Source organism: Hesperophylax consimilis, chromosome 17, assembly GCF_061612785.1.
Source record: "Hesperophylax consimilis isolate HC1 chromosome 17, BYU_Hcon_1.0, whole genome shotgun sequence".
Taxonomy (NCBI): domain Eukaryota; kingdom Metazoa; phylum Arthropoda; class Insecta; order Trichoptera; family Limnephilidae; genus Hesperophylax; species Hesperophylax consimilis.
In genome coordinates, this window is record NC_142852.1 from 8,580,998 (window position 1) to 8,599,849 (window position 18,852).

General features: G+C 34.1%; 2 long non-coding RNA genes across 2 annotated transcripts; both read left to right on the forward strand.

The window, feature by feature from the left end:
- The first annotated feature begins 7,945 nt into the window (after window positions 1-7,945).
- On the forward strand, window positions 7,946-10,299 carry LOC149415908 (uncharacterized). Its single transcript, XR_016303602.1, has 2 exons — window positions 7,946-8,557; window positions 9,735-10,299. It is a non-coding gene; the product is annotated as an uncharacterized LOC149415908 (long non-coding RNA).
- Window positions 10,300-11,247: 948 nt separating this feature from the next.
- Window positions 11,248-12,743, forward strand: LOC149415909 (uncharacterized). Its single transcript, XR_016303615.1, has 2 exons — window positions 11,248-11,360; window positions 12,474-12,743. It is a non-coding gene; the product is annotated as an uncharacterized LOC149415909 (long non-coding RNA).
- Window positions 12,744-18,852: the final 6,109 nt, after the last annotated feature.

Here is an 18,852-nt window from a genome sequence, read left to right on the forward strand (position 1 = left end):
TTTTTCGCTTGAAATATCAATACAAATTCAAAATATCTCCAAAATAATACAAAAGTAAAGGCCGCCAACGGGATTTGAACCCGTACCTGTAAACAACCAACTTTATTTTTGTATGAAAGGCTTTGTTAGTGCTAAATTTCAATAATAATTTTTATTGAAATTTAGTATGACTAATTATTAAGTATTTATTTATCAATGCACAAATTTTGGGTGTTAGTTTGGGTTATTGTAATAATTTACGCATATTTCCTAACCTTCAAACTTTACTTAGAAAAGAATTGAATTGTATTTCATCTTTTATACATCTCTCACCACAAAAATAGCTATTTCGTGTAGTAAGTAAGTAACAACCAATTACTATTTATATATATATTAGAAGTGTGCAGCGGAACTCAACAAGCTTATGTATGTGTAAAAAATATTAATTACGCAGATGATATGGTTCTTCTAGCACCGTCACTTAGCGCACTAATGAAACTACTCCAAATATGTGAAGATTTTGCAAAAAATGAACTTGCATTGAACATAAAGAAATGTCAGTTCATTAATTTTTACAGTATAAATAATCCAATATTTTTTCAATATACATTAAATGATAAAAACTTAAATTGCGTCAGTGAAATTATTGACCTAGGTAAATTGTTCGATAGCAAACTAACTTTTGTGTATCATATTAATAACATTATCAATAAGGCTCTTAAGACTCTTGGATTTGTTTTGAGAGTTTCAAAAGACTTCAATAATTTAGGCACATTTATCATGTTGTACAAAATCCTTGTTAGATGCCAACTAGAGTATAACTCTACGTTATGGTCTCCCTTTTACAATATTCATTCCGATAACATTGAAAAGATTCAACATAAGTTCCTGAAGTATATAAACTATAAATTGCATATTCCTGTTAAAAACATTGATTATAACTACTTACTAGATAAATTGTCCCTATTAAAACTTTCAGAAAGAAGAATAAACACAAGATTTAATAGTATTACATAAAATACTTCATTACAAAATTGACTGTCCTGAGTTACTCCAATTAATCAGCATCTACATACCCAAAAGATCTTGCCGAAATTTACTACCCTTTTATTTTTACAACACCAGGACACTGTCTTATCAAAATTCCCCAATTCCAAGACTTCACAGTCTCGGATATAAATACTCTGATCTGGGAGATATATTTCATCTTAAAAATAATCAATATGAATATTGTTTATTTCAATTCTTTTATATCTATAATTTCCGCAATATATATATATTTTTATTTTTATTTTGAATATCTATTCATGTGAGACTTCTTATCATTTTTACAAATGTATCTTATTTTATTATATGCTTTTGTTGTAACATTTAATATTTTTTCTTTTTTCGTTGTTTTATGTTTCCTTTATTGTTTTAATTTTGTAGAATTTATAATAACTGTGATACTCTACTTTTAAACTTTGTAGTGTGTAAAAGCCCATTAGGGCGTGTAATAATAAATAAATAAGTAACCTTGTAAATAATACGTCCAAGTCGATAGTTATGGTTGTCAAATGCAAAAACGAAAACACCTTCAGTATGGCTAGATGGAAGGAAAGTGGATGTTAGTCGTAGCGTCAAATACCTGGGACATATTATCACAGACGACCTGAAAGACATCGAGGATATGGAAAGGCAAAGAATAGCGATATCCGTTAGAGCAGGTATGCTGTCAAGGCGTTTTAATTTTTGCAGTAAAAACGTGAAAAATATACTTTTCAACGCATTTTGCACTTCGCTGTACACGTCAGAACTGTGGGTGGATTACACTGCATCCCAATGGCATAAGCTAAAAGTCGCTTACAATAATGCATATCGCCAACTATTTCGCCTACCGAGATACTGCAGCGCCACGGAAATTTTCCTGGAGGGACGAGTACACTCTTTCAGATCGCTTCTCTACCATCACATGGGAAGCTTATGGCGCAGACTACGCCAATCAAGTAACAAAATCATCACTGCCATGGTTGCCTGGATGGAGTCCCCCCTGATGACCCTCTGCAGACGGGAGATGTTCAAATATCCTCCATAAACGGCTGCTTACAGTCATTTTTGTGCTTATCTTTTTCTTTTTTCACTTAAATTCCGTTTTATTTGTTCCTAGCGGAATCGCCTCTGTATCATTATTTTTCTTACTCTAATTATGTATATTATTTCAAAATATGGAATGTATTGTTTTGTACTACCCCTGCATACATTATGGAATAAATTATTCTTATTATTATTATGAAGAAATTAAATGCCATAAAATATCAAATAATTTCCTAAGGTATTACCAAGCATTACATATTTCTTATTAGTGGATACAATAATGCGTGTGAGAACGGGTTAATTGTCTTTTTCAAAATTGAATAATATCTCGTGATTTTTCACCGGTCTGCGTTATTACGTAATAATAATAATAAATTACATTTATGTTCATACTAAATATATTTATTTATATTATTTTATGGAATTAGTCTTCCCAACCCCTTTAACCCTAGAAGCCTTATCTACGCCTGTGAGGCGTACACAAAATCTTAAATTCTATTTCTCTTTGTAACGCTTGAAGTTAGCGCCTCGTGCTCTTTAACCAACCCAGTGGCCGACAGGAGCTCGCCGATGGTACCCGATGGTACCTGTATCACTAAGGTAAGTCCAGCCATTTCTGAGTTTTTGAGGTATAATACCCCTGCGAGACGTATGTTTAGGCTTTGTGTAACTTTTAACTAAGATTATGTGTTTTTACTTTCGTTAATTTTTCGTCTATTGAATGTTTATTTTGGCATTGTTTCAGATACCAACATGTCATGGTCTAATATATTAAACAGTAACGATATTTTGAAAATCTTAGACCAAGAAGATAGTCTTTCTCTGGGAGAATCAGCTTCTGAAGACGAGGACAGCCAGTTTGTGGACGACATTCAAAGAAGATGAGAATAACTATGTAACTAAAGAGGCTTTCCTTTTACAAGAATCTGCTCCCACTGAAGAAGCCGACTCAAAATTGCAAAAGCTGACCTAGCATCTGATTCTGCTCATGCTTCGCAGTCTGCCAACTCAGGGCAAATTTATGGGAATTGGTAGTGAGACAATGTAAGATATGGATGTTGTTGTTGAAGTGTTTATTGGTGTCAGGATATTACATTTATTGAGTCAGTTGCCGTGACGAGGAGATGATGTAGGACAGATGTTGTATACTCCGGTTGCTGCGATGATGTGATGGTCAAGCGCGGGGCAGTGAGTCGACGCCGGGCGCTGGTGACCGGGACTCGATGAAGGTCAGGTACTGGCGAAGAACGTAGGTCTTCAGGCACTCCAGTACTGAAGAGACGGCCAAAGGTGCGGTGGACCTTGCAGGCGGTTGAGCGGGCGCGGTGTGACCAGTGAGGATGCTGCGTGTCTTCGTGGTGGTCATGATGCATGGAAGAAGCGCTGGTCAGAGACGCTGAGACCAGGGCGCTTATAATCCGAGTAACGCTCGCCAGGGACGACGATCCGAACAAGGCGCTATATTGATATCCCGGTAGAGTCCATGATGGTACGGGCGAAGCCGGGTATGTGTCCTTTGCGGAGGGGCCCCCAGTTGTCACTCGTGAGATTAGTAAATTGTTGGCGGCAGATTGATGACTGGCTGACTACTGACTACTGACTGACTTGAGGTGAAGAAGGATCGAAGCGTGACGTGGGGGGAACCGGCCATGGTGGCCGATTCCTCCATTACGCTGAGTCGGAGATCTCGAGTAGGATGATGTCGTGTGGAATTTGTTGACAGGAGTGATGTGGTATGAAGACCGATGATGACTGACTGATGTACTTAGGTCCTCTACCGCTTATATAGCTGCCGATTTCTTTGTTCTCGTCTGCCACGGGTTGGAGTAGCGTCTGGACTCCGAACCAGCAGGACCGCTGACTCGGTTTATTGTCTGGGCGTTTGCATCACCCTATATGCAAGTCAGCAGTCTACGTATGGCGGTACCGATATTATTATTGAAGTCTCGAAAGAATAATTGCTGTCTCGGCTGTTTAACACATGCCGTCTGGTTATGATTTTGATGCTTCTAGGAGCGGTGACATAACCGCTACAAATTTATCATGTTCCTGGAAATACTCTTCGCAGTAAAAATGGACGCGGGATGTTTGGTAAACTAATAAGAGTCAATCATGTCAAAGAACTTCAGCTATGAATAAATTCCGCACCTCTCGTGGACCAGATCAAATTACAAATTAAATCTAGTGGGCACTTTCCGATCAAATAGGCGGGAAATCCACAATTAATTGAAGAATTCGAGATATCGACCTGTTTTGTTGGTTTACGTTACGTTTTGTTTTGATGGCCCTCTGACACTTCTATCGTACAAGCCAAAACTTGCAAGTATGTTTTACCGTTTAGATAAATGAAGAAGATTCTTGTGATGAAAATGCAATAATTGATAATTCATGACATGATTCATTTCTACAACCAAACAAAAGGAAGAGTAGATTTATTTGATCAAATCTGCTCCTCAATGAAGTGCAGCCGCAAAACTAATAGATGGTCAATGGGTGTATTCTATGGCATCTTAAACATGGCTTTTGTCAATTCTGCTGTAAGATAATGTTTTAAGTGTTAATCTCGAGTGACCTACCAGGTAAGTATTGTACTGTAGTATTATCTTCATAAATAGTTAAGTTATAACACAGATCACTGTAGAAATGTATTATAAGTTTGTACAGCGCTCTCGAGGTGATTTTGCACAAAAACGGCGCTATACAAATCATCCAATTATTATTATTATTATTTTAAATAAACTCTCAAAACAAAAGAGAATTCATTAAATAACTCAGCACAGATTCGGTCAAGCCTTGGATTCAGACTTGAAGCTCCGACTTAAAAACATAAGCCAAATTCTCGCAAAACCTACTGATTCAGGTAATAAAATTCAGGCAGGAGAACCAGAGCCCGAAAATCGTAAATACTGCTCTTTTTGCTGCTAAAAAAGAGAATGTCGAAATTAGTGTGCTGTAAGTGCAAAAAGTCAATATTTTCTGAGCACAAAGTTGATGTCTGTGTAGATTGCTCTAAAATTATATCTAGTAATTAAAAGCATTATTACTTTTAATTTTTGCTCTAAGAATAAAAAAATAATCTTTAAAAAAACATACGTTCAAGTTGATGTGTAAGTAGATGATTTTTTGTTTGAATATAAGCATAATGTTTTGATTCGTTGTAATAAATACCTGTGATACTAGTTTTGTACATATTAAATAGATTAGGCTTCTAGGGTTAATACATTTGAGTAAACGCCCAAAATTTATTGTTTACATTATTTACATTTGACATATCTTAAACAGTAGCTTCTGTTCATACACAGTGTCATAGATTTCTTTGTTTGTAAAGCAATTAAAATATTGCTCACATAATGTTTATTAAAATACCATCACTGCAAAAGGTCTTCACCGTCAATTTATAACTTTTGTACGAGGAACTGTGACCATGACTAATTTATAATATTTTAAAAAGCAACGCAAACTTTTCTGAATTATGCGTAATAGGACAATATTTGAAAAAATCATGTAATTATCATTTTAATCAGATAACATTGCTTGTACAATGATAGTGACTTACTTATCAGAGGAATCGAATCTAGTTTTTAATGTAATGTATTCTCAAAAACTTGCGCCGACAACAATTTTTTTGATAACCAACATTTCTGTCATGGGTCATCCCAAGTGGTTCACAAAGTTTTGAGACTTAGTAGGGGTACCCGGGTGAGGTTATCCAAGCATTGGTAGCAAATGTGTCTGGCAGCCAATTGAAATCCTTTGGCCTCTACAGCTGGACTCTATCGACCCGTCGTCTTGCACCGCAGAGGGAGGGATTTTTTTTTTTTTTTTTTTTTTTTATATTAATCCACACAGGAGGCCCTGAAGAAAATAATTTCCCTCAGGGCCTATGTCATCTATGGGGATGCTGTGTGGAGGGTCTTTTTGTGGAGAGGAAGGAGTGAACATGGGTCTTGAAGAGTCCCATGTTGTAGGAGGGAGGAAACACAGAGGCCGGCAGTTCGTTCCACAGCCGAGCTGTTGAACTTAAGAACGAATCGTAGAAGCGACCCGTTCTCATGTGACAAGTGTCAACTGTGTACAAATGTTGGGCGCGCGTTTGGCGTGTATCCCGACTACGCACCGGTGCCGAAGGGATCAATGACGCTAGTTCCTCAAAGCATCTTCCATTGTAATACCGATAGAACAAGGACAGCATACCTACCTGACGCCTGTGCTCTAAAGATTGCAGTCCATTTGTTAAGATTGGGGAATCTATCAAACGGACCGCCTGTTTCTGCACAGAGTCAAGGTTTTTTTTCAGGTATTTAGGGGCTCCAGACCAGAGATGGCTGCCAAATTCGACCGTAGGGCGCACTTGCGATTTGTACAGGGTGATGGATTTAGACTTCGGTCATCCTTACACTGACCCACTCCTTCACAATCTTACCTTCCCAGAAAGACCACTCGTCCCTTTCCTTAAAAACATCCTCCACACAGCATTTAAAATAATAACATATTAATTTCAAGGTATGATTTAAGATGTTATTTATTTTTGGGGTACTATGCCGTGTTGCACTACCTCCTTCTATCGGCAACTTTTCGGACAGCAATACAGTGTCCAATCATTCATCAGGGCAGATGTAAGGCAGTGCATCACACATATGCCTTGATGATGGATACTGTAATGCTTTCCGAAACGTTTGCGAAAGCAGGAGGTAGCACAACACGGCATAATACCCCAAAAAAAATCACATATCACATAAATAATATAAACTTTTTATTAGAATTTTTTTAAATTTACGATTTCGAAAAATATTAACAATTTTCAAAGCCCACTGCGTGGTAACATAACAAAAAATTGGAATAATTAAATAAATGACAATACTACAAAATAAATCAGTGAGAGTTATAGTCAAGAAAAATAAATATATGAACTTTGAGAAAATACTGAAAGAGTTAAATATTTTGTCATTAAAACCAATTATTTATTCAAAACTATAAAATATTATAATAGGACTAGGACTATTCCATCAAAACCGTGGTTTCAGCAATTCCCTCATTTTTCCAAAAAAGAAATTTCTTCACTCATTCGAATGAGGATCGGACATTGTTCCGTTCCTTCCCATCTTTTTAAAATTCACGTTGTTGACTCCCCAGATTGTACATTCTGTGGTCTAGAAGTGGGAACTTTAGATCACATATTTTTTGGTTGTCCCTCTCTAAACAAATATCCTCTATTCTATCAAGCCTTATCTAAAATTGCCTACCCTCCATTCAACATCTCGTCTCTTCTAAGTCTGAACTCGACTCCAATTTTCATTATAATTTTGAAATTTGCCTATTTAAATAAAATTAATATTTAAATTCACCTTTCATTTCTCAATAATTTTAAATGATGGCCAAGAACACCCTTGAAGGGTGAAAGCCAGAAATAATGTTAAAAACAAAAAAAAAAAAAAAAATATTATAATATTTATTAAATACTTTAAAATAATCAATCATTTACTTCAATACTATAATATGAAAAACAATTAATTACACATCAACTAAATTTCTAAGAAAAATTGAAAACCTTAAACACAAATACACCGATAAGACTTGGAAAAGTTATTTAACAAAATTCCTTTTTAGAAAAAAACCCAGGATTAAAAGTCATTGATTTACGGAGAAGTAAAGATATTTGACGAATTATTATTAGAATTATTTATTACTAAACAAAAATAGTAGGAAAGAAAAACGAATTTCAAATTAAATTACGAAAATATGTGTATAAAATATCTACTGTAAAAAAGGTTTTTTAATGAGAGATTGACAATTTTTTTTAACTGTGTTCCAATTTAAAATAAAACAAATAAATATTTTAATTGAATCGAATTGGTTTTTTACAGTCGGCAATTTGCGGGCCATTGTAAAATCGACTAGTAAATCGTAATCAAATTTTATTTTCGAGGTCCAAATGGTGACATTACAATGCGAGTTGCCTGTATACAGATTCATTTATTGACAAATCACTGACATTGATACAGTCACGCCACCTAGCGCAAGTTTGTTTTTATGTCCCTGATTGGCTTGTCTTTTAATTTGAATGTCAAAAGATAAAGATGAATTAAGCTCTGCAACCGTACACTTCTGAGCGGCAGTACCACGGTATTGGGTAAGACGGTAACATTTAAAAATCTCACAATTTTGGAAAAAAAAACTGATTTATTAAGAAAATATTGAGTTGAGAATTCCAAGTGTTAAGTCAGATATGGAACTTGCAAAGAATTAAAAATGCGCACAATTGTTTCGGCAATGGTTAAAAACTTTTTCATGTGTACATCAATTGTCGTTGCGGATTCCATTTGTGGACATTACTGTCAAAAATCTAACAAGGTCAGCAAACACCAGTCCTTCGCTAAAGTATATAAGCTGAATAATCTTTTCATCGACCAACAATCTACATAGATCAGTTCAATCAATCAATCAATAATTCACAATGCAGTTCAATATTCTATTCCTCGCCTGCTTCATGCTCGCCACAGCTTTGGTAAGATAACAAATATTTTATTTTCCTTTTACTCATCGTTTGTCACATTTCCTTAAAATATTTTGTCAAATATAAAAAATCAAAAACACGTTTTTAAAAAATATATAATACATCTGTTGTTAAAGATGAATTAATTTTTTTATTTAATTATTGGTTTGACTGGGGATTTAATCTTCCTAAGCGCACTAACTTCGTGCCAAATCCTGATTGGGTTGGACCGACATTTATTTCATATATTAAGTGTTGTATTGTCATCCAATTTCCACCGTCATTGCTACCAAAAGTTAATTGATATTTTTTGATCACGTTTGTAAATTGTCTAAAAACTAAATATTAGTGTAAGAGCTCACCCATAGGTGGCGCTAGATATTAGTCTATTAGGCTACCCATAGATGGCGTTTAGCCATTTCTAGTCTTCTAGTTTATCCTTTTAACCTTACGAATAAATTATTTTATTGTTTCCTGTTTTACAACACACTGTTCCTGGTTTGCAACAAACACAAGTAATTATATGCATATTCAAGTAAACAATATATATTGCAACAAACACATGTAAACAATATATATCTTCCCCACAGGAAAAACTAAACCCTTCCACACACTTTTTCACGAATTATCATCTAGTCAATCAACATTATGAAAGTGCATTATATAAGCATAATAAATACAAAATAATACAAAAACAACACGTCAACTCACCAGAGATCAAATGGGAAAATAATTCACCGACTCCAGATATTTTCATATCAGAGGGTTCGGCTCGGTAGAACTTCTAACTGGACCTTTAAATCCTACTGATCCCTCAATATAAATATAAATATTTAAATAAAATTATAGTATTACTATTTGTACATTTGTTTATATAGTTAGGATGTGTGCTACGCTTTATAATATATCCATGTATTCTGTTATACTTACATACTTTAAGAAAGTGTAAATTTCCTTGTAGAAGCCCAACAGGGTGATAGTGAATAAAAAATAAATACATTGACAAAACACATTATAATAATAATAAATAATAATAATACTTGGATGACTTGTATAGCGCCGTTTTTGTGCAAAAACACCTCAAGGGCGACCTTAAAAGAAACTTTTGCTGAAAAGTTGTGCACTTCTAAAAAATTTGCGTTTCGAAGCTACAATATTAATTTTTACAATTTATTTACAATTTCTACAGATGGTTTCATCCAGTCCAACCGTAAAGGCCGCGCCTTGTCTCCTCGGTAGGGTCAAGGGTGTTTCTCAACCGAAGGTTAAAGGTTATGGCAGCAAGGAGTACCGAGGAGTCGGCAGCAATGAACGCTGGGGATATGGCAGCAAGGAATCCAGGGGAAAAGGTAGCAAGGAGTACCGCGGAACCAAGGATTCCTGCAAACCCAAGATTGTAAAGAAGGCATGCTATTAAGAAATCTCATTTTTGATTTATAAATGTTTATTGATGATCTAATTATTGTCTAAATTTATCCTTCTTATGTTCCTAATTGTTAAGGATTGTGACCCCCACTCCAATTTTCCTGATGGATATTTCTCCTCCAATCCTCGTGTACTGCGCTGCGTGGAAAGCCAAGCATACCAATTTACCAGCCGTCAGTGATACTTGGTCACTCCAGCGCTTTAGTAACCTGCCTCTTCTTCACCCGCAAAAATACTTTGCCAGTGACTGTGATTTGGAATCCTCAGTTTGTCGAGCAACTTGTCCAATCCTAAAATGAGTTGTGGACAGATAGTTGAAAGCCTTTTGTGGATACCTAGCTCTTCCAGAATCGATGCATGTCTAAATTATAAAATAGTTGATAGTTGTTGCTCGGGCCAGTTATAGTTGTTGCATATAGTATTTGGTTCGGTTGTCTCCCGCCCGCGTCCCACGTCTTTTACCTACATCAGTCAGTTGTGTTAAAATTACCGCGCCGCCCGCAAGGTACCGATCTACCGCTTCCGCATAACCTATCTTGTGTTTTAAACCACCGCGTCGCGCTAAAAACAGCAAATGTTATACCGCAAAAGATCGCCGTGACGAAGTGCATAAAAATAGCAATCTCTAACGCATTGACCATTTCGCAAACCCAATATCACCATTCCCTTTCCTGAACTCTCTTCCAATACTAACAAGTACCCTACCGGTGATTACCGCAGAGCAAAGTGGAAGGTGCCGACCAGCTTGGAGATATTGGTAAGTCAAATCAAACAAATTCACAAAATATCGCAATTACAGTCCATTCACGCCGCAACATTTGGTCCTTCGAGTCGGATTATTTAAATAGAGAATTACATTTTGGTAATTCGAGAACCATATTTGTTACTATTCAATCGCATTCCTTTGTGCAAGGATTCGGTTAACAATACTCATCCGCTATTTGAAATTACATGCCTAGGTATAGGTACTCTTTGATATTTTGGGTAATTAAATTATTTATCGATGTTGTTGTAGCAAATTTATTCGGTGCAAATCGCAAAGATATTCCAGCGTAATATATATTCGTCTATGTTGCGGCGTGAATGGACTGTTATTGCGATGTTTTGTGAATTTGTTTGAAATTTGCAAAGAATTAAAAATGCGCACCAAATAAATTGTTTCGGCAATGGTTAAAAACTTTTTCATGTGTTGTTGCGGATTCCATTTGTAGACATTACTGTCAAAAATCTAACAAGGTCAGCAAACACCAGTCATTCGCTAAAGTATATAAGCTGAATAATCTTTTCATCGACCAACAATCAACATTGATCAGTTCAATCAATCAATCAATAATTCACAATGCAGTTCAATATTCTATTCCTCGCCTGCTTCATGCTCGCCACAGCTTTGGTAAGATAACAAATATTTTATTTTCATTTTACTCATTGTTCCTTAAAATATTATGTCAATTATAAAAAATCAAAAAAAGTAAAAAAAAAAATAATACATCTTTTGTTAAAGATGAATTAAATTTTTTATTTAATTATTGGTTTGATTGGGGATTTCATCTTCCTAAGCGCACTAACTTCGTGCCAAATCCTGATTGGGTTGGACCGACATTTATTTCATATATTAAGTGTTGTAATGTCATCCAATTTCCACCGTCATTGCTACCAAAAGTTAATTGATATTTTTTGATCACGTTTGTAAATTGTCTAAAAACTAAATATTAGTGTAAGAGCTCACCCATAGGTGGCGCTAGATATTGGTCTATTAGGCTACCCATAGATGGCGTTTAGCCATTTCTAGTCTTCTAGTTTATCCTTTTAACCTTACGAATAAATTATTTTATTGTTTCCTGTTTTACAACAAACTGTTCCTGGTTTGCAACAAACACAAGTAATTATACGCATATACAAGTAAACAATATATATTGCAACAAACACATGTAAACAATATATATCTTCCCCACAGGAAAAACTAAACCCTTCCACACACTTTTTCACGAATTATCATCTAGTCAATCAACATTATGCAAGTGCATTATATAAGCAAAATAAATATAAAATAATACAAGAAAAACATGTCAACTCACCAGAGATCAAATGGGAAAATAATTCACCGACTCCAGATATTTTCATATCAGAGGGTTCAGCTCGGTAGAACTCCTAACTGGACCTATAAATCCTACTGATCCCTCAACATAAATATAAATATTTAAATAAAATGATAGTATTATTATTTGGACATTTTTATTTGGACATTTGATTATATAGTTATAGCATGTGTGCTACGCTTTATAATATATCCAAGTATTCTGTTATACTTACATACTTTAATAAAGTGTAAATTGCCTTGTAGAAGCCCAACAGGGCGCTAGTGAATAAAAAATAAATAAATTGATAACAAAACACAATATGCCTTAGAGGAAACTTTTGCTGAAAAGTTGTGCATTTCATCTTAAAAAGTTGCTTTTGAAGCTACAACATTAATTTTTACAATTTGTTTTTTCAATTTCTACAGATGGTTTCATCCAGTCCAACCGTAAAGGCCGCGCCTTGTCTCCCCGGTAGGGTCAAGGGTGTTTCTCAACCGAAGGTTAAAGGTTATGGCAGCAAGGAGTACCGAGGAGTCGGCAGCTATGAACGCCGGGGATACGGCAGCAAGGAATTCCGGGGAAAAGGTAGCAAGGAGTACCGCGGAACCAAGGATTCCTGCAAACCCAAGATTGTAAAGAAGGCATGCTATTAAGAAATCTCATTTTTGATTAATAAAGGTTTATTGATGATCTACTTATTGTCTAAATTTATCCTTCTTATGTTCCTAATTGTTAAGGATTGTGACTCCCACTCCAATTTTCCTGATGGATATTTCTCCTCCAATCCTCGTGGTTCTGCGCTCCGTGGAAAGCCAAGCATACCAATTTACCAGCCGTCAGTGATACTTCACCTGCAAAAACACTTTGCCAGTGACTGTGAGTTGGAATCCTCAGTTTGTCAAACAACTTGTCCAATCCTAAAATGAGTTGTGGACAGATAGTTGAAAGCCTTTTTTGGATACCTAGCTCTTCCAGAATCGACGCATGTCTAAATTACAAAATAGTTGATAGTTGTTATTGTTTAAGTGAAAAGTAGAAGAAGAAGATTACCAATGCGTTGGATTAATCAGATTGTTGAATTGATGAACGTGGATAGTGGTGGTACCAAATAGCTTCCTTGAAGTACGCCGTGGTTTATAATTATAGGTTGATAGTTACTTGAACCTCCATAGTCAGTGATGAAGTGGATAGCAGGAGAACCACAGGGAGATCATTATTGTTTAGAAATAATCAAGAGTCGCTGACGTCCAGAACATCGATGTAATCTACGATTTTAACAACTTGTTTTAGTAGTCTGATATATCCTCTGTATAAACTCCTCAATAAGTCTTTATCTTCTTTTTTTTCCGGTTCAGTAGAAAAAGAATAACACCTATTCATAAAAAGGCGATATATCAAACTACATGCCAATTTTTAAAATGCTCTACTGAAACTTTTTAGAAATTATTTCTAGATGTCACTGTAAAACCTATCAACAACAATATTGTTTCTAGCCAACATGGCTTCATCACAAGTCGTTCTATCATATATATATTTTTTGTTGTTTCTTTATTCATAAAAATTTATATGATTATAGTTTTTTGTTTTCTACAGCCACCATACTAGGCACATGCCCGTATTATGGTAGCCATATTTCTTAAGATTACAATGTTAAGATGTTATGATATACAGAAATAAGAGAGAGAAAAAAAGATATAAAAATAAGAAGAAAACATATGAATATAATGAAATTAAAAAAACAGTTAATTTAATTTAATGACACTAGTTCCTTCCCTTTACCAATAGCCAATTCTGAATATTTTTTATATAAAGATGATCAGTTTCCGCTTTTCTGGTATCTATATTGAGTGAATTGAATATCTCGGGAGCAATATAAGAAAATTGTCGCTGGGCAAATGCTGTTTTTGTTGGAGGAATTACACATTTTAGGTGTGACGAGTAACGCGTTTGAATATTTTGTTGTGTTTTTTGATGATATTTTTTTTCCATATGTATATAAGAATAGTCTTAATGTATAATTGACGAATATCTAGGATTATACATTTTTTGAAAAGTGGCTCTGATGGGTGTGACGGGTGACATTTGAATATTATCCTTAGCAATAGTTTTGAGTTAAAATCAAGGGACGGAGAATTGAAGATGTACAACATCCCCATCCCACAATTCCATATGTAGCAATTGCTTGAAAGAGTGTAAAGTAGACACATTTTAGTGTTTTTAGGTTAAGGATAGATCTGAGAGAGTCTTTTTATAGTATAATTGATATTAGTAATTTAATGATTTTTTTAAATTACATATCTGACTCCCTTGGTTTAAAAAAACAAGTGAAATACACCGATTTTAGTATATACCTAGTAGTAGTATTGTGTTATAGTATATATATTTTGATAAGGTTCGACACCACACTTATATATAATCTTCGATTGCTGGGCATCAAAGGTAAATTATTGAATAGGATTGTTAGTAAACTTAGTAATGTGACACTTATCGTAAAGATTTCGAACAATCTTATATATTTGAGGCCACAAGTGGGGTTCCTCAAGGCTCCTACCTCGGTCCAATTTTTTCTTATTATTAATCAATGAAATTGTTGACCAATTTTTACTGTTAATTCTCTTCTTAAATAGGTTAACACTTGATGATGGGGAGTTTTCAATTTAAATCGGTTCTTATGAGATTACGAGCTTATTATCGTGAGATACGTACAATGAATACCTATATGAACTACTGTCCGTTCCATAGCAAGCTCTAAATTATTCTATTGCGGAAGTGACTCATACTGAGATATTCGCCTGACGATCGGCTAGTAACCATTCGGGTATGGCCTGCATGTTGTCTCTGTCGTGTGGCGTTACTACTGTCATCAGTGGAGAAATCTTAAAATAACATAAACTAAATCTATTTATCAACACTACATTAATAATATATTTTTTTTAATCCAGTAAAAGTCATTGACATAAAACATAGGTTTTACAGAAATTCTTAAGTATTTGTGAACACTTGTCAACGTCAAAAAGTTAGGGTACACAATATTATTTGAGATTTGAATATTCAACATTTTTTGTTTATTCTTCACAAGAATCTCAACTGCAATTTTGAAACGGCTTTTTAAACATTTTTGATTCCCAACTGCACCTTGCAAGAATAAAATAATTATAAATGAATTTATTTACCGACCGGTTTCGCTTTGCTCAAGAATAATCAGGGTACAAATTAATACCAAACAAGAAATACATAGTGTGTGTTTATATATACATAAGGAGAAAGGTGACCGGACAACTCCTCAAAATGACATTTAAACACACCTATAAAAAGTGTTTTAAAGTTATGAAACAAAAACTAGGTTAAATAGGTTACATCTAGTTTTGGTTACATCACTTTTAATGACTTTATATCACCTTTTAAAGGTGTGTTGAATTATCATTTTGAGGAGTTATCATGGAACCTTTTATTCGGGAGCTGATATGGTAAGTGAGGCTGAGACACGCATTCATTTCTTTATATAAACTGTGCAACTCCCTTGCGCACATTACATCATCTTTTAACGATTTCTTATACATTTTGTGTCATTATCGGTTGGGTATCAACAGCGCTACCGTGTTCAAGTTATCATATAAAATTATCGGAAGTAAGTCTATCGTTCAAACTTTCAGTTTTCAATTTCATCGTGCTAGACTTCCTGCTCCTTATTATAAAGAATAAAGCTGTAAATCTATGAAATTTTTTACTAAACTATACTATCTGACGTTTTCATAAAAATATCCGTAAATTAGACGATAGCTTTCCGCTGGTAAACAAAGAGGTCGTATTTATCACTGCATTTGGTTTGAATCTTCGCTTCAGCAATATGTCATCAATACTTTTGGTGTAAGTTTTTTTTTTTTTTTTTTTAATTTAACCACCGTACTTGTGAACAGATGTCACTAATGCACACCAAGCCAATCGGTTACTTCGTAGAATAAAATATTTGCTTCTTTGATTTTGAAGTATTTCTGAAATATATCTTCGAAAAATTATAAATATTACAAAATTTTAATTTTCAGGGGTGTTTTGCAAGGACGGGGTCCGATTGTCTCTAGTTCTATAACTCCCAATTAATAATACTAATAATAATTGGATGACTTGTATAGCGCCGTTTTTGTGCAAAATCACCTCAAGGGCGCTGTACAAATGTATAATACATTTCTACAGTGATATATGTTATTACCAGAGATGTTCTTTATTTCAAATAAATCCATTTCAAATGGAAATGCAAAATGCATAATGGGTATTTTCCATTTTGCATTTTAAATGCTTTTCTAAAAACCATTTTGCATTCTAAATGCTTTTCTCAATGCATTTTCCATTTTAAATGCTTTTTTGCAACATTCTTCCTACTTTCTCCACTCATCTTTTTTTCATAAGCCCTAAATATCAGTCGATCCTCAACCTCGCGAGAGAGATGAGAGATAATTTACATTTGTCAAGTTGCTCCCTGGTAGGAGCCCTGGCAATTGAGTGATACCATTACAAAAAATACCGATTCTAATACTGCCATGACGCTGTAATATTAAATGTTAGATAGCAGTTTCTATGTTTTTACGCTGGCAACATTAGTCCCGCGCAAATTTTTTGTCGTTTCATAATCTGTAGTCGTGGTGTTTTTGGATTTACCATCATGTGTTTACTTACATATGTTTGTTCTACATTGATGTCTTTTATTAAATGACAGAATTGTTTAAAAATTCTATAATTATTTTAATTGTTTGACCTGAGAAACCATTTTGCATTTTCAATGCATTTTGAAAATAGGTATTTTGCATTTTGCATTTGAAATGCTTTTCTAAAAACCATTTTGCATTTTGCATTGTCAAATGGAAAAGTTTTGACCCATTTCCATTTTGCATTTCAAATGGTTTTGGGTACCCATTTTGCACATCTCTGGTTATTACTAACTATTTATGGAGATAATATACAGTACAAACTTACCTGGTAGGTCACTTGAGATTAACACTTAATTAACATTATCTAATTGTTAATTAGCGAAATTTAGATACAGGATTTAGGACATAATTGGAAAATTGAATATAACTGGACTTTCTTTCAGGAATGGCATATTTAATTTAAGGGTACGACAGCTTAAAAAGGTAAGTTTTTAGTTTAGACCTGAATTCTGTTGGACTTGTTATGGATCTTAGTTCTGGAGAGAGTTTATTCCAAGCCTTCGGCCCAGATACTCCGAAAGCGCGATCACCAAACTTAGTATTTGGCTTGCGCTTAGGTTCCATCAGTCTGCCTACAGCTGATGTTGCTGATCTAAGAGTTGACTGCCTCAGACCAGGATGGACGGAATCACACTATTAAAATAATTTCGCTTTTAGTGTCTATCCAATTTCAGTCCCAATGATATTTAGAACTATTTGCTTTGAATTTAAGTGTTATATTAAAAAATGGAACTGTTTGCTTCAACAAATTCAGATTGACGATTAAGTACCTATCTGTAATCTAACTTTTTTACAGAAAATTATTTGAATTTTCTTTTTAAAAATCGAATTTATAATATTCCGTGATATTTCGTGGGTCTGCGTTAGTACCTAATACAATAATAATGATAAATTAAATTTATGAACATGCTAATGTTTTTCTTTCAATTGTGAGAAATTGTTGAAAACAACTCCTTTATTTAGTATTAACAGTAGGTTTATATGCAAACACTCTGTTGTTACAATATTTGTATTTCAAATATCTTAAACAATTGCATCTGTTCATACACAGTCTAATAGTGCTATTTGTTTTTAATACAATTAAAATTATTTTTTTACATTGTTTAGTAAAATACCATCACAGAAAAAGGTCTTTAACGTCAATTTAAAACTTTTGTTCGATGAACTGTAACCATACGAGAATACATGAAGAATCCCCTTCAAACAGAAAACCAAGAGTCAAAAGTTGTTGATATACGAAGCAATGAAGATATTTGGCGAAATATTAGAAAAAAATAAAAATTCAAATCTGCGTGAAACTTGATTTAAGGATTAAGGCCCCGTAGTAAGCGTTCAAAGATGGTTTGTGTCAGAGGGAGCGCGCTAATATTAAAGAAAAAGATAATAATTAAGCGAAAATGGTAAATATATTTAATAAAACACGACTCGTTTGAAATAGAGAAAAAATCTTTCGACAAATGCTTTAGTTGCATTTAAAGATACGCTTCGAAATTTTTCCATGATTATAACATATGAAATAACAGAAAAAAACGTGTTTTTAAAAATTTTCGGAGCTTACTTTGCGATTTTTTTCTATCGAGGGAATTTCTAATAATTATCGTTTCGGCAAAACAAATGTAAAGATATTATCTTCAAACATAACATATATTTTTTTTAGAACTTAAAAACATAAACAGCTAACGGGAAACTTGTTATAAATCAGTAAAAAATGGGTATGCGGGGCCTCAACCGGGGGGTGACATAGCTCCCCTTCCTTTACACTTTAAAGACAGAAGCGCTCTTGTGAGGTGTAACATAAAAATAACAATAAAAAAATTTAAACATAAATTTCGAAAATATGTGATTGATTTATTAAAAAATGTAAATAATGTATTTGTGTAAAGATTATATTAGAACTTTATGCCTATTTAAAATACCACAAATACATAAATAAATATTTATCTGGTAAAATTTACAAAATCATAAATTTAATGTAGAAATTAGATCCCTGAGGCGTATGCGTGGTAAAACCATGTACGATCGTGTGAGAAATGTGGAGATCCGCAAAGAGTGCAAGGGTGATGTAAGCGTAATGAGTAAGATCAAGAAAGGGACGTTTAAA